A 13,596-nucleotide genomic window follows, 5' to 3' on the forward strand; every position below is an offset into this window, starting at 1 on the left:
TGTACTGACTCTGTCCCACCAACCTAAAATGCAGGTTAGTGTTAATGAGAACAGATAAATAAAATAGAAGGAAAGTTTCAATGTGGAGGTGAGACTTCGGCGGGGGGAACATCAAAGAGCAGTACTTAGCTAGGATAAACTAACCCAGATTAGAGAAGGAGGGAGATGTTGGGAATTTCGGAGTGACTTCCGGTCTGATGAATTCTTACTTCAGAAGATGGGGACTTGTAGTCATTCAAAGTGAAACATTCACAGTAAGTGCTCAGAATTGTTAACCACTACTGTCTCGTAGTGTTTGCTGATTTCCACGGTGTTGATAGTCCCACCATAGCTGGGAAGAGGTACTCATCGGCCACCATTATATAGTATTTCCACAGTACAAATACAGCCGATGTCAATAACCTCAAGAGCATAGATAACAGTTAAATAGAGTAAAATTAGAAAATGATGGCTTTATAACATATACTACCTTGGTTTTTAGTATAATTTAATGATAACTTTATGTTATTTAATTTTTTCAGTTTTATTGACGTATGATATCGTGTAAGTTTAAGATGTACAATGTGATGATTTGATACACATATGTATTGCAAAATGTTTACCATAATAAGGCTAGTTAACACCTTTAGTCCCTCACATAATTGCCATTTTGTTGGTGCTGTTGTTATGATGAGAATTTTTAAGATTTACTCTCTTAGCAACTTTCAAGTATACAATACAGTATTGCTAACTACAGTCACCATACTGTGCCCCAGAACTTTTTCATCTTAAAGCTGGAAGTTTGACCAGATCCCATTTCCCAACTCCCCAGCCTCTGGCAACCACCAATCTACTCTCTGTTTCTGAGTTCAATATTTCTAGATTTCACATATAAGTGAGATCATACAATATCTGTTTTTCTCTGACTTCCCTTAGCATAATGTCCTCAAGGTCCTTCCAAATCATTGCAATGGCAGAATTTCCTTCTTTTCTATGGCTGAATAATATTTTATGTTGTATATTTTGTTTTCTTTATCCATTCATCCATTGATGGACATTATTTAATTTTTAATTATAGTTGTACTTAACTGACTAACACACTTCCTGGAAATTTAACAATCAGCTCTTGCGATTTAACAAGCCAGCCCTGGCATACCACAGATACCATTGCAATAATCCAGGGGAAAGATACTCATAGCTTGGACCAGAATGTTAGCTGGGAGGTGGTCAAAAGGGGACAAATTTTGGTTCTATTATGAAGATGGAGCTGAGAATATTTGCCGGTAGAATGCATATGGGATAGGAGTGAAAGAAAGAAACCAATGGTGACTCCTCGGGCTTTACTCGTCTTGCTTCCTACGTTTTCCCGCAAAGCCCAGGAGGGTGACCCATCAAGCTCCTCTTGTCCTTCATCTACGTTGCATCCTCCTCCCTTCTTACTCAGCCCCGGCTCTGCACGATGGGAGAATTCTGAGAGCTACAACCCCCAGTCTTTTTCCTTCCTATAAAGGACAGAATTTGACAAAATTCTTGCTTTCCACCAAGCCAGGCTTCTAAAACTATTATTTTCTTTGTGCAAAATCGTATCTCCATTTTATTTAAATATATGAGGGGTGGGGAGAAGGGAGAGAGAGAAAAAAGGAGAAGGAAGAAGAAGGAGGAGGGAGAGGAGGGGGGAAAAGAGAAGGAGAAAGAGAAGGGGAGGAAGAAGAAGGGAAAGGAGAAGAAACGGAGGACAGGGGAGGAGATGGGAAGGAGGGAGGAGAAGGGGAAGGAGGGAGGAGAGTACTTCCTGTTGGCCCAGGAGGGCAGAGGGAGTAAATGTGTTCCGAGCTCTGAATGGGCCCTTTTGTGCTCTATATTCTCATACATAATTTAAATCCTTTATGATAAAAATATATTCATATACATATAATAAAAATCGAAAGAAAAAAGCGGGAGAATATATATAATATATATAAATAAAATATATATTGACTAAATTCAGCTTAAAAAGAGAGAACGAGAGAGAGAACACAAGCGCTCTGGACACAGGAGGGCCTGGCAGGGACATGCAGGTTGACAGTGGTCACTGAGAGGGTGACGTGGTGCAAGACGTGAAACAGGAAGACCAGCATTCCACTCCGGAAATCTGTTAGGTGGGATGAACCTGGAGACATTCGTTATCCCTCTATGCCTTGGAGGGCGAAATGCTCATATGTAAAGTGGGAATAAAAATAACACTTGCCCTATTGTGACAAGGATCAGCTGACGGGACAAAAATCAAGGGTGGAAGTCTTTTGAATGTATAAACTCTAGACATTTTATACATTGAGCCTTTGCTAGCGAATTGCTTGGGGTGTTGCTACAAATGCATGGAAAGCAACACTGACACCTCTGTTTTTAAAGAATTCAAAAATACCAATAATGCTTTTCCGCACAAAGAGGTAGGATGGATCTTAGGACTGAGCTGGACTACCTAAGGGCATGGGCTGCCTTCACAAAAGTCTGTAATCAGTGCGACCCTTAGTCATTCTGACTCAGCTCCTTTTTGGTACCTGACAGACCTTATTGAAAATAATGAAGACTTGCCCTTGATGGAACCAGAGAAGGGAAGCCGAAATGACAACCTGAGTCTGAACAACAGTTATCGACATTCTTTCCCTTTCTAAAGCTTCCTTTTCAGAGCTTGCTGCTCAGAGAGATGGAAGGCGGGGTGGAGACTGTGGTCCGGGTCCTGGCCCTCTGGGCAGAGCACTTAAATAATCAGGGGACACTGAACCCTTTGCTGGAGTCAGTGGAGTGTCCTTCAGGCTGGGCGCGCAGACGCTGCCGGCTCTGAGCAGCCACCCAGCCCTCAGACGAGACATCTCATATTGACAACCTCGCAGGGCTCCTGAATTGATCAATAAAAGCATTCCTCCTCTAAAAGCTACAGAGACGGGCTGCTGCATATGTGATCACTAGAATTTAATTATATATCACATTGATTTTTAATTAGAATTCTGGCGAGGTCTTCATCTATTAAAAAAAATATCAACTTATGAGTGGGTTTTATCCAGTCCACCGAGTAATTTGAAATGCACTGCTCCTCCTGACCTTTGACCCTCTAGATGAAGAGGAAACCTGCTAAGCAACTCTCACCGTGAGAGCAAAGACCTTGGCACCAGCTAGCATTTCTCCAAAATTTTTATTTAAGTTCTATGCTTTGGCACGTAAGACAGACACCAGGAGAAACAACAGTTTGGGCTTCTGTGTTGTTATTTATAATTAATTCCAATTATCAGTGGAAAAGTTCCCAGTGGCTTTGATCTCTGTTCTAATCTCTTTGAGACGTAGGTCCGAAGCCATAGTCTGGCCCTAGAATCAGATCTGGCACCAAAGCTTGCCTTGTTTGACCTCTATTTTCAAGTGGAGCGAGATGCCTCAAAGCTCCCAGTGCCCCTTTGCTCAGCTTCTCAAGGTTACAAGACAATCACTTTGTAAGCTGGAGGGAGACTATGGACCTGGGGCCAACACTTAGCCACTAGGAAAGTCCCGATTGTTGCTTATGCTTGCACAGAGGGCTTTAGAGATATTCAGCTTTGCCCTCTAGAGCTCCTAGGTTTCTCATCAAGGTTGCTCTAGGACCTAACAGAATCACTAGTTGCTCATCACAACAAGAAAAGAAGAGAAGGCTCAGATGTCAGCACCAGTCAGAACTGCTGACCGAGGCCCATCGAGCAACATGATGTGGCTGGGATTGCCCCAGCCAAAAGGATAACTCCACAGCTCCCCAGGCACTGTGCTGGACTCTTTATATGACTTGTCTTATTTATCCACAGATCAGGGCTGTTCTGAATATATCTGCATTTTACAGTGGAGAAAAACACAGCTCAGGGAGTCTAAGTGATGTGCCCAAGCTCACACGGGTGGCAGAGTGAGGACTTGGGTGGCAAGGCCCACACTCATATCCCCTTTGCCATATTCCCTCTTCTATCAGTGGGCTCTGCTCTGCAAGGAATGACCCACCACCTCCTTCACACATGCCACGGATGGCCACAGGAGGACTGCCAGACACTGTGAGAACAGAGCATCCATTTCCTCCCTCCTTTCTACTAAACCATTTCCTGAGCCAAATGAGCCACACCGTCCCATTTCCCTCCTCGTGACGTTCACCATATTGTTTTGCAAAAAATTGTCCTGCCTTCAAGCATTTTCTCACACTGACCCTCTGCCAGAATTCCCTACTTTCTTCTCTCCACTCATTCATTCAATCCAACACATATTTATTGAGCTTCTGCTATATGCCAGGCACCATGCCACATGCTAGGGATCTCCAGTGAAGAAACAAGGCAAACCTCTGTCCTCAGCCTAATTAGGGAGACAGCCAGGTAAACAGACTATTAGAATGTGAGAAGGATTAAGATACTGAAGGTAGATACTGAAGAATTTGGGAGGGATCTTCGAATTCAGTCTTGAGTGAGAGAAATGGTCGTGAAAGATATCCATCTTTCAGAGCCCAGTCCAAATGCCATCTCTTGTTACTCTCTCCTATTTTTCAGTGCTCATTTACCACACCTCCCCATGCCAGGTGGGGTACCCTTTCTCATGCATGTGTTTTAACATCATGGGCAAACAAAGCTTCCAATACTAAGAAATATATTTGCAATTCTGAATCCTTCAAAGTGCACACTGTCCTGCTGATTATTAAATGGAAATTAAATGGAGACGTTAAGACGTTAAGTAAGTAGAATTAACACATCTTCTCCAGATCAAATCCTCATCTTAGAAATCCTAATACAGATCATCACGTAACGTAATCCCTCAATCTGGCCTGAGAACTACAACTACTAAACCAGGTTCATGGTTGTGTGGAGTCAAACTAATCTTCAGAAAGATGATGAACAAGTGCACTTCCGTGAAATCTGAGAAGCAATGGTGTTATGATCGGCTGAATAACGGCCCCCCAAAAAGTGCACCTCCTGACCCCTGGAACCTGTGTTATCTTCTATGACAAAGACTTTACTGATGTGATAAAGTTAAGGATCTTAAAATGGAGAGCTTATTGGTGCTGGGCTATCTGGGTGGTCCCTAAATGCCCCCACAAGTGTTACAAGAGAGAGATTCCAGAGAGGAGAGGGCCATGTGACTGCGGAGGCAGAGACTGGAGTGATGGGGCCACAAGCCCAGAGATGCCAGCAGCCACCAGAAGCTGGAGATGTCAAGGTACAGATTCTCCCCTAGACCTTCCGGAAGGAGTACAGCCCTGCCAACACCTTGATTTAGGTCTATTTAAACTCATTTGGTCTTCAGAACAATAAGAGAATACATTTGTGTTATTTTAAGCCACCGTGTGTGGTAGCTTGTTATAGTAACCCTAGGAAATTAATACAGGTGTCTTGAAACAAAGAAGCAGCAACAGCAGTGACATAAGCTCCTGCAGGAGGACCTCGGCTGCTTTCCCTCGTACACTCAGGGGAGAAATGAGTTCCTTCCTGGGCTGGAGAGCCAGCCTTCAGCTGCTACGAGACACAGTTGGTAGCTTTTCTATAGTAAATAGCAAGGCTTTGTGTGGTGGGTCACTCTTTTCTTTCTTACTATCTTCCTCATATTTCCTGAGGTCTTTGAAATATTTCATCTCTGAATTATTTCATCATATTGAGAGATATTTAACCTAGTCAGAAAAATAAGCATAAATCTCTCCCAGCACTAAATGAAACCAAAGCTCGCTGAATGGAATCGGGCAACAGAATGCATGAAAACATGACCTCTCATTTTCAACATCCCCTCCCTGAATCATCTCTCCATTCCCCCGCCTCCTGGCTTGCATGTTGAGTGCAATGGGTGCTATGTTTTAGTGTTAGGTGTCTTCGTTTGTTGTTGTGTTTGTTGGCTTGCTGCTATAGGCTCATGAAGTAGAAGGAGATGAAAAAGGACACAATATAGGTACAAATTTGGTAGGGCCTACGCAATTTGATAGAATGATTAGAATACAGTAGGATCTAAGGGTTTTTAAACACTTCATTTCTCAGGGGAGGTGATTTGATGCTCACTCTTGTTGCTGAAGAAACGTTTAAAACAAATGAGCCACAAATTGAAATGAAACATGTTAGCCCTGTATAGAACACGGAATAGCTTACAATATAGTGTTCAGTCAGGTTCTTAATGAGACAAAAAAAACCCTTAAGTGTTATAAAAATAAGGAATTTAGTTAATCCCATTGACTTCCTAATTCTTCTCCTTTATTCCAGAAGTATACATTTAAAAATAAGATATAAGACTGGGAACGTTTTTCAGAGTCCTCATTAAGGTGGGTCACTTGTGTGCTCTCTCTCTCTTTCTACAATCTACTACTATAAAATGTGGACATGAGCGAATGCGGCTCTTGGGGAAATTTTCCAGGCACATATTTAATAAATGGAGGTATTATGTTGTGGGAGGTGGGGACCCAGAGGCACTGGAGAGTGTTGGGTAAAACTCTAAGGCTGCTGTTCTTCAACACTTGCCTCTTCTCGGGCACCCTAGGCAAGTGGTTAGCCAAGGGGAAGTGGTATTCTTGGTTATTCAGCTGCAACAAGGGTTGGCAGCACAAAGCTATCAGCTTGCACCAACCCCATGTTTTCGAAAATATTAAAAATATACATCTAGGAAGTTCAAATCTGGTGTCACAGTAAAAAGTGAGGGTAATTCCATTTAAATGAAAAACATCATAAAATTCATGTCAGGAGCTTTTGATATGCACAGTATTGCCAAGGCTGCATGAGGTAACTCTTGTAACTTTTTTTTTCCCTACAAGAAATTTATATTTTTCTGTGTGCCCACTTTTTACACTGAACACCTTTAAATCTAATCTGCTTTCAAGTACTGAAAATAGTATTGTCACTAACTTTTTTTGCATAGAAGTTGTTCTCCCAACTTTTCCTCTGGCTATACAGTGAAATCAAAAACCTGATTTCAGTATTTAGCTCCTTCTCTGACTTCTGGTATCTCTCTTAGATGCCATTTCTTTTCTGGATATCTCAACTTTCTTATATGAATGCAAAAGAATTGAAAATTTTTGCTCTTAAGGTCAAAAAAAATGTACAAGGACATATAGAGTTAAGTACAAAAAACACTAAACAGTCAAAGATTGTTACTCAACATATTTCAAGGCATTTTTTTTTCTCTCAAGGTTCATAAATGTTTAACTTACTTTCATTTCATTTCTAACTTTTATCTTCATTTCAGAGGAAAATATCAATATCCCATAAAAAATGGTGTATTCCTGAATGTTCATCCTAAATATCCCTAAGTTTAAATCTAGAAAGAAAAGAGCAAGTGTGTAGTTAGATTTTCACAGAGGTAGAAACTCAAGGGATCTGGTGAAACAACAGTAGAATCAAAACCTCTTAAATCTTAGTGACTAATGATTCAGATAATTGTCCATATCGGCAGAGATTCCAAGTTCCTAGTCTAGGCATAATTTTAATTCCTTTCAAAGGACTATTCCACTGCACATTTTGTCTCCACCCTGAAATATAGTAAGAATAAAGATTAAGATATTACCCGTATTGGTGTCAGCCTCTTCTTGGGGGTTTTCTTCTTTTTTCAGATATCTAAGCATATTTCTACCCCAACCAGATCTTTTTGCAAAAAGAAATCTAGAGTTTTGCCTGCAACCAGCTTATTACTCTGGGGTGGTAGGGATGTGGAAGGTCTTATGAGCCCTCTCATGACCTTTCCTAGGACACACCTGATTGGCAGCATTGCCAATTATAACTTCAATACATGACTTGAAACAGATTTAATAGACAGGTTCCTTATTTGTAACAATGTTAAACAATAAATAATTTTAATGTTCCCCAGGAACTCTGAAAGTATTACAGGTACTATTTGGTTTGTATGTAATTTTTGTAATTTGTCTTTGGAAAGGTGCACCTAGATTTCCTTCAGTATAACTGATATGAATCATAAATTACTAATTTCATTAGTTTACTAAAAATGAGGACAAATAATTCATTGTATGGCAAGTACCAAAGTCTTTAGGTCTACAGAGGGAATCTGGCCAAGGTTCTTTTTTTTCTCCCAGAACAGCTACTTTAAACCACAAGTTTCAGCTAAGGAACTTTTTGGCATCATTAGCACATTAATTAATAACCAAGAAGACATAGGAAGATTTATAGATGCTATTTGCTCTTACGTGTAATATAACTTTCTGACTTCATAATCCAAACTTTTCAAACATGAATATTGAAAGTAACAAAGACAATTTGATCCTTTCCCCATTTACAAAATATATCTTTCTCTTTGTTTAACTAGTTATGCTACCGACTTCTAGCCTTGGCATATAAAAATGATTTTCAGGCAATGATGAAGGCATGTTTTGTAGACTTTCTTTTAACGAAGGGACATGAATTTCTCAATGGATATAGTTGATATGTTTATAAATGTGATCAGTTTTCAAATATAAATTCCAACATTATAATTGCCATCAGTTTGCAGAGAAATTTCAAATAACGGAAATGTTTTGCTGGGCCCTACTTTGATCAGAAAGAAATAAATCATAATAGAGTGTTCTTTAAGATTATTAAAGAAACCCTATAAAATATGTTTACTAATTGCATATTCATTTCAATTCTATTTCCTGCATCCAGAAACTTAACAGAACAAGAAAGAATTTTCTAGGCCTTGTGTCTGCTTGAGTCATAAACACAGATTCAAAAAGTGTACTCATAGTGACTTTTCCAGTCTATTTTGGTGGGCTTGTTATGGGTTGTGTAATTTTATTATTTTCAACAAATTTTTAAATGTAATTTGTTTGTATAATTTTGTAAGACTTCATTTAAGTCAATCAACAACTTATAAAACAGTCTTTTTGTCAGACCATGAAACTTGGTATTTAGTTTGGAAAATATGGTCATTGCAACAATAGTAGATATAACAATTTAGGAAAGGATGCAATTTGCTATAATCCAAAAAGTAATCAAGTTTATGAATTGAGTATACTCTAAACACTCTCCCTTCTGTTCCTAATGTATAGAAATGCCTCCTATGCTAAATGTATAGACATTTTAGGGAAAAAAAATTAAATTATTCCAAAGAAGGAAAAAAAATAGCTGTACTCAAAAGCAAGAAAAGCAAGAAATAATCATTACTACGTAGAAAAAATATAGATGGGTTAATTCATGAACTAAACACAGCTAAAGGAAAAATTAGTGAATTAGAATTCAGAACAGACGATGTCCGAGAACACAGCACAGAGAGATAAAAACATGGAAATTACTTTTTTTAAATATTTAAAATCCATGGAAAATAGAATGAGAATTTGACTAACAGATTTCCAAGAAGAAAAGATAGTGTATAAAGAATAAAAAAGAGAAAATATGCAAATTTTAAAACTGGGAACTTTCCGAGAGAAGAGTCAGAATAAAAATACCCACTTGAGATTAAAAAAATTAAAATATCTGTATAGACCATATTAAAACAGTATCAATTTGAGGAGAAAGAGAAAGCACTAGAAGCTATGAGAGAAAAAAATTAGACTACCCATAAAAGAACCATCAATAGTAGATTTCTCATGAACAATTTTCTTAAAATGTCAGAGGAAAACAGCAATATCTTTAAAGGACCGAGGCATAATTACTATGAACTTGGAATTCTATGCCAATACTAACTATCCTTTAAAAATGAGGATGAAACAAAAGCATTTTCAGAGACATAAGGACACAGAAAATATATGCTCTCAGATATACTGAAGAATCACTAAGAATATACCTTCACAAGAAGAAAACGGAATCCATGATAAAGGAACACATTGCAAGGAACAATCTCGAGAAAAGAAATATTAAAAACATGATAGAAAAGCTAATTAAATACCTTTTTTATTATTATTATTTATGCCTACAGCACCTGGTCTTCTTAGGTGGTCTCCCATTCAAGTACTAACCAGGCCCGACCCTGCTTAGCTTCCGAGATCAGACATCAGGCTTGTTCAGGGTGGCATGGCCATAGACCATGGACTATGGCTCCACTGGGGTGTGAACCCAGGACCTTCTGCATGTAAAGCAGATGTGCTAATCACTACACTATGGAATCATGTCCTGAATACCTTTTAATAAATAAATACAAGAGAAGTAACAGAAAGAGAAAGACAGAAAGAAAAAAAAGGAAGAAACCAAAAAAAAGAAAAGAAATTCTGATTAAAATTACCTTGAACTAAGATATGGGTGATAACATGGTGTTGAGAGACGGAGAAAATCCGAAAGCAGCACAGAGTGTGCTAGTTACATTGCCTTGTTAAGGAGGATATAGACATTGATATATTTTAGATTTTGAAAGAAAAAGAAAAAGAAAAATATAAATATTAAAATTGTATTGCTGCTAAAAGGATAAAAATACAATAAATAAATTCCATACCAGAAGAAGAACATAAAAGAAATGAATGGGCTGCATGGATACACAGTACATTGTGATGATGGTGGCCTCTGAGGAGAGCACTGGTAACAGGCATGGGGCTAGGGTCGGAGGCTAATGAGGATTTTAATCTTTTCTCTAATGTTTTCTTTCCTTAAAAAAACACCGTAGGCAGATAAGACAAAATTTGAAAAGTTAATATTACCAGATGGTAGGAATATAGGTTTTTGTTATACTTCATATTTTCCCATATTTTAAGTTTTTCTTAAAACAAACAAACAAAAACCAAAACTCTTGTGCTTATTCTGAGTTATTATCCAAGTGTATGAAGAATGTGAATGAATTCCCAAACAATCTAGATTTGAGCCCCTGAAGTCTTGACAGATCGATTCAACCCACATCCAGAGCAGACGTGGGGCTGTAACATACTCCATCTGTTATATGCAGGTGAGAAAAATTCTTAATGGAAGAGAACTCCGGTGAACTTAAGGGGTCATTGCCTTTTAAATACTGGTGGTTTATAGAGCCCCATTATCTCATGCTCTGTGTTGGTTTGAATTACTCGTCTCTGGCTTCGGTGTGCAAGTAGTGGAACAAAGATGTCAATATAGAAACTACCATAGCCAGGGGTCAGTAGGGGGTTACCCAATTAGAGAACCCTTAAGAAACCACAGAAAAGAAAATAACTTTTCTGTCATAATAAGAACCCTTCCTGCAGGAGACAGAACAATCACTTCTGTGTGTTAGTTTTCTCTTGCAGTGGGTGAATCATGAAGCACAATAAAAAACACAGTGAGATCGTCTTCTGTGAATGACGGGCACTGGCAGTGGGTTGCCCATGGGATTCCACACTCACTAGAACAACTGCTATAACAAACTACACTCTGCACCCATGCACAAGGAAAAAGTCATTCTAAAAGAAGAGAAGGGACAAAAGGCAAATTCGTGAATGGGCTGTATTTGCATTTTCCTCATTTGGAACATTTATATGAGAAACTGTCTTAAAGGAGCCTCATAGTCTTAAAATATACTCTTAGAATGTAGCAAGGCAGGGATTATTGGCCAAAGGAAGTCCTATAAATATCCTACTCATTCTTCAATAAAGGATCCAAGTCTCACCTCCGTGGAAGGCTTCCTCTTTATTGCAGAGTCTGGAATGACTCAAGTCAGACACTAAGTCAGATTATCAATGCTATGGTCCCTACCCAAGATAACAAAAGCCTGACCCAGGGGCAGTGGAAATAGAGAATGGGTTACAGATCCAAGAGAGATTCCAGAGGTAGAATCATAGGAATTGGTGGCCCTTTAGCTATGCAGGAGTTGAGGTTACAGAAGTATCCCAAGGTAATTCCAAACGCCCTTGAAATCCCATCAACTTAGATTAGAAGTAAAAATAGAGGAGATAAATGGTTGGGCATGGAAGGAGGCATACTAAGATGAAGTTTCAGATATGTTGAGGACCTTTGAGGGGCAAATTCTAGTAAGGAACTGGAAATATGCAACTGGAAGTCAGGATAAAGATCGGGAGATGGCGAAAATCACCAGTGCAAATTGGCAGCTGATTCACAAGTGTGGGTAGGACTAGATAAAGACAGTGTGTAATGTGATAAAAGGGCTGGGAGTACTCCAGTCAAAGGGTTTCAAAACTATGCTTCTCATAGCCATAGGGAGAAGGAGGGACAGAGAATGATAAGCAGGTAAGACTCCAGCCCACCATTTTAAGTAAAGCAGATCAGCACTTTCTAGTTTACAAATGAAGGCTTCCAGGTTAGATTTCATTTAAAGAGAGGATCCAAGGCTCAAAAAATTTTCTAAAAACCACTAGAAGTCTACAACCTGACTGAGGTTCATGAAACTGCTCTGGTGAAACAGGCCAGGGCACACCGTTTCTTCTACCATCCGAGCATTGCCCCTGGCAGCAGGATGGCTGCAGGAGCCCTGCCCACAGGCCAGAGCCCAGATGGTAAGAAACCCCTGGGTCCAGGGAGGTAGGAAGGAGAGAGTGTCACAGGCTGGCTAGAAGCCCCTACCCAGATGGGAAAAAGAAGAGGCTTAAAAGAAGTCAAAATCCCGCCCGGAAGATCTCAGGGTGTGGTTGGATAGGTGGACAAGGACAGAGTCAAATACAAGGAGCCAGGTCAATGTTGGGAGAGTCAGAGAGAGTCCAGGTGAGGACACAAGAAAGGGTGAGGCTGAGTGAGTGGATAGTTGTGACTTTGTCCTCAAACAGAGAAAGTATGCCAGGGCAGCTGGCACTGTTGGAGGAGGCCGGCAGAGCAGCTTTAAGCAACTGAGCTATGTAACAGAGTTCTTACTCCAGGTGGAATGGGTCATCATCATCTTGGCCCCATCATCTAAGAGACTCTGAGAAGGTCACAAGAGACAAAGCTTTTACCCACTGTCTCTATCCGTGAAATGAAAGTGCACATACCCCTGGGTAAAGGAACACATTCTCTTAGATTTAAAATTAAAATGGCTGGTAATGAATGCTCTCCTGGAAGCAGATGGGGAAACTAGAGGAGTTCAAATCAAGTCCTGTAATGAAACTGTAGAACTCATGGGATCACCCTTAATCTGAGAGAGTGCATGGGGACCAGAAGTATGAAGGGAGAAGGGCCGGGGGCTGATGAAAAGTCTGTAGAGGAGGAATGTCAGTGGAAAGAAGACAGTTTCTTCCTGAATCCATCTAGTAGCATCAATGCCATTGTCGAGGCAACAAATCTCTTCTAATACAGGGTCCTGGAGTCCGGAGTGAAATCTCCTCCAAACTCTCCTAACTTCTTTCCTTCCTTTTTTGGAAAGCTCCGAGGTAGCAAACATGCCTTTCAGTCTGTTTGGTATAATTACCCCCTGCATGCCTCTATCTGCCTCCACCTCTGCACTTTGCCATCCAGCCTGGGCTCTTAGCAAGTATTGTGCCGCCATCAAGACAGCTCGAGGCAATGAGAACCTGGTTCTCTCTGGATTTAACCATCTCTTTTGTAATACCCCTCTACCCATGATGATTATAAACCCCACTCTTTGTCTTTTATGAACCCCTTTTATTAATATCCCTGTGAGCTAGGTCTTGTCGTTTTTAAATCTTTTCCCCAGAAAAATAAAAGGAGGAATAAGCTTCAGATACAGTGACTCCTGTGTCATAAAAACCACCAGACAATTCAATATTTCGAAGTTTCTGGAAAGAAATACCTAGGCAACATTTCTCAATATCCCGTTCCAATGTGTAACTACATTCATCCTAATCTATCTCTCTTAACATTATTT

The 13,596-nt window shown here is 39.8% G+C and overlaps 1 pseudogene; it reads right to left on the reverse strand.

Moving 5' to 3' along the window:
- Positions 1-9,816: 9,816 nt before the first annotated feature.
- Positions 9,817-9,932, reverse strand: LOC111745267 (annotated as a pseudogene).
- Between the last annotated feature and the right edge of the window lie 3,664 nt (positions 9,933-13,596).

This window comes from Pteropus vampyrus, unplaced genomic scaffold, assembly GCF_000151845.1.
Source record: "Pteropus vampyrus isolate Shadow unplaced genomic scaffold, Pvam_2.0 Scaffold150, whole genome shotgun sequence".
Taxonomy (NCBI): domain Eukaryota; kingdom Metazoa; phylum Chordata; class Mammalia; order Chiroptera; family Pteropodidae; genus Pteropus; species Pteropus vampyrus.